The following is a 4,164-nucleotide window of genomic DNA, read 5'->3' on the forward strand; positions in this document are numbered from 1 at the left end:
CACACAGAGAAAGACAAATATGTACTATCGCTTATATGTGGAATCTAGAAAAATGGTACAGATGAACTTATCTGCAAAGCAGAAATAGAGTCACAGATGTAGAGAACAAGCTTACGGTTACCAAGGGGGGATGGGGGGATGGGATGAATTGAGAGATTGGGATTGACACATACACACTATTATGCATAAAATAGATAACTAATGAGAACCTATTGTATAGCACAGGGAACTTCACGCAGTGCTCTGTGTTGACCTAAATGAGAGGGAAATCTAAAAAAGAGTGGTTATATGTATACGTATAACTGATTCACTTTTCTGTACAGCAGAAACTAACACAACATTGTAAAGCAACTATCCTCCAAGATAAATAAATAAATATTCCGTCACCCAAACCCCAGCGCACGCAGCCAGAGGATAACCACGCCTACCAGAGACCCGGATAACCACGCCTACCAGAGACCCGGATAACCACGCCTACCAGAGAACCTGATGTAAAGCCCAGGAGCCGCTTAATGTCCGGCATCGGACATTAAGTGCATTTTGTTTATTTCTAATGCGTCTTGAGCCCAGAGAGCAGGTTTAGCACAGGTCAGGAAGAAGCCAAGAGCTTTACCGGGGGCCGCTGGAGCCCACACAGCAACATGCAGCCTCTCTGGAAGTAAAAGATGGTCCGTTACGTGTGCAGCTTTAATGCATCTCTGTTCCCCCAAGACACTCCTGTCTCAATCTAAATAACATCCAGAGACTAAAATATTCCGTGCGTACTCTCACCACATTTAATCAGGCTTTCAGATGCCCACTGACTCTGCGGCGAGCTCCTGCTGCCTTCTGAAATGGAAAAGCCACTCACGTTAGCATGGAATCCCACGTAAGTGAAACGTGGTTTTAAATCTTGTGATTAATAGATGGCACCGTCTTGTCCCAGTGTGCCTGCCCCGCTCTCCCTACGCTTGGAGACACAGCACACACCCCTCTGGACCATCACAAGCAGCCACACTTTCTTCAGCCCCCGTGTTATTTTAGCACTTAGCTCTCTTTTGTAAAGGGGCCATTTCACAAGCATTATTCAGGCTCAGGGATCAACTCCAACCAAATCTTCTCATTGGCTTGTAAATGAATTTAGGAGCCCAAACCTCTTCAGGCTCCCTGGTTGGGAATTCGGAGATTTTATTCCCATTAAGTGAAAGTCAAAAAAATATTAAAAGACATAGGTACATGATACTCATCGTGTTTCAGCAGATCATAAGTTCCTTGAGGGCAGGGAGAGGTTATGTGGCTGATTGATTGATTTGATATTTATTGAGTCATAACTAGCTTCATGGACCACAGAAATAAATTTATCAATGCACTTCATTACAAGAAAAAGCCTTGCTGTGTCTTCAAACCAAGAAGCGTTCCCTTTGATGTCTTCTTGCCTTTATACTGATTAGCAAACTTGAAAGAGCAGCTCCTGTTCTAAAAAGTATATGAGGAGTAAAAACTGCATTCTATTGCAGAAAACTGAAATAAAAGATTCTCCCTCTCTCTGGAACAACTAGGCAGTAGGAAACAGAGTTTGCTGCTGGAGAAGGTAGCAGAGGAACTCGTCGTTCCTGAAAACATTTCGCTTTCAAAACACACAATCTCAAGATAGCCTCATCCACCAGAGGGCAGACAGCAGAAGCAAGAAGAACTACAATCCTGCAGCCTGTGGAACAAAAACCACATTCACAGAGAGATATCAAGATGAAAAGGGAGAGGGTTATATATCCAATGAAGGAACAAGATAAAACCCCAGAAAAACAACTAAATGAAGTGGAGATAGGCAACCTTCCAGACAAAGAATTCAGAATAAAGATAGTGAAAATGATCCAGGACCTCAGAAAGAGAATACAGGCAAAGAACAAGAAGATGCAAGAAATGTTTAACAAAGACCTAGAAGAATTAAAGAACAAACAAACAGAGATGAACAATACAATAACTGAAATGAAACTACACTAGAAGGAATCATTAGCAGAATAACTGAGGCAGAAGGATGGATAAGTGACTTGGAAGACAGAATGGTGGAATACGCTGCTGCAGAACAGAATAAAGAAAAAACAATGCAAAGAAAAAAGACAGCCTAAGAGACCTCTGGGACAGCATTAAATGCAACAACATTCACATTATAGGGGTTCCAGAAGGAGAAGAGAGAGAGAAAAGACCTGAGAAAATATTTGAAGAGATTACAGTCGAAAATTTCCCTAACATGGGAAAGGAAATAGCCACCCAAGTCCAGGAAGTGCAGAGTCCCATACAGGATAAACTCAGAAACACACCAAGACACATAATAATCAAATTGGCAAAAATTAAAGACAAAGAAAAATTATTGAAAGCAGCAAGGGAAAAACGACCAATAACATACAAGGGAACTCCCATAAGGTTAACAGCTGATTTCTCAGCAGAAACTCTACAAGCCAGAAGGGAGTGGCAGGACATATTTAAAGTGATGAAAGGGAAGAACCTACAACCAAGATTACTCTACCCAGCAAGGATCTCTTTCAGATTCCATGGAGAAATCAAAAGCTTTACAGACAAGCAAAAGCTAAGAGAATTCAGCACCAACAAACCAGCTCTACAACAAATGCTAAAGGAACTTCTCTAAGTGGGAAACACAGGAGAAGAAAAGGATCTACAAAAACAAACCCAAAACAATTAAGAAAATGGTCATAGGAACATACATATCGATAATTACCTTAAACGTGAACGGATTAACTGCTCCAACCAAAAGACACAGGTTTGCTGAATGGATCCAAAAACAAGACCCATATATATGCTGTCTACAAGAGACCCACTTCAGACCTAGGGACACATACAGACTGAAAGTGAGGGGATGGAAAAAGATATTCCATGCAAATGGAAATCAAAAGAAAGCTGGAGTGGCAATACTCATATCAGATAAAATAGACTTTAAAATAAAGAATGTTACAAGAGACAAGGAAGGACACTACATAATGATCAAGGGATCAATCCAAGAAGAAGATATAACAATTATAAATATATATGCACCCAACATAGGAGCACCTCAATACATAAGGCAACTGCTAACAGCTATAAAAGAGGAAATCAACAGTAACACAATAATAGTGGGGGACTTTAACCCATCACTTACACCAATGGACAGATCATCCAAAATGAAAATAAATACGGAAACAAAAGCTTTAAATGACACAATAGACCAGATAGATTTAATTGATATTTATAGGACATTCCATCCAAAAACAGCAGATGACACTTTGTTCTCAAGTGCACACGGAACAGTCTCCAGGATAGATCACATCTTGGGTCACAAATCAAGCCTCAGTAAATTTAAGAAAACCGAAATCATATCAAGCACCTTTTCTGACCACAACGCTATGAGATTAGAAATAAATTACAGGGGAAAAAACGTAAAAAACACAAACAAATGGAGGCTAAACAATAAGTTACTAAATAACCATGGGATCACTGAAGAAATCAAAGAGGAAATCAAAAAATACCTAGAGACAAATGACAATGAAAACACGATGATCCAAAACCTATGGGATGCAGCAAAAGCAGTTCTAAGAAGGAAGTTTATAGCTATACAATCTGACCTCAAGAAACAAGAAAAATCTCAAACAAACAATCTAACCTTACACCTAGAGGGACTAGAGAAAGAAGAACAAACAAAACCCAAAGGTAGCAGAAGGAAAGAAATCATAAAGATCAGAGCAGAAATAAATGAAATAGAAACAAAGAAAACAATAGCAAAGATCAATAAAACCAAAAGCTGGTCCTTTGAGAAGATAAACAAAATTGATAAACCATTAGCCAGACTCATCAAGAAAAAGAGGGAGAGGACTCAAATCAATAAAATTAAAAATGAAAAAGGAGAAGTTACAACAGACACCGCAGAAATACAAAGCATCCTAAGAGACTACTACAACCAACTCTATGCCAATAAAATGGACAACCTGGAAGAAATGGACAAATACTTAGAGAGGTATAACCTTCCAAGACTGAACCAGGAAGAAATAGAAAATATGAACAAACAAATCACAAGTAATGAAATTGAAACTGTGATTAAAAATATTCCAACAAACAAAAGTCCAGGACCAGATGGCTTCACAGGTGAATTCTATCAAGCATTTAGGGAAGAACTAACACCAATCCTTCTCAAACTCT

General features: G+C 39.2%; 1 pseudogene; it reads right to left on the minus strand.

Moving 5' to 3' along the window:
* The window catches only part of LOC132426344 (large ribosomal subunit protein eL32-like), a 67,999-nt pseudogene extending 67,476 nt beyond the window's left edge, over positions 1 to 523 (minus strand).
* Positions 524 to 4,164: the final 3,641 nt, after the last annotated feature.

This window comes from Delphinus delphis, chromosome 5, assembly GCF_949987515.2.
Source record: "Delphinus delphis chromosome 5, mDelDel1.2, whole genome shotgun sequence".
NCBI classification, from domain to species: Eukaryota; Metazoa; Chordata; class Mammalia; order Artiodactyla; family Delphinidae; genus Delphinus; species Delphinus delphis.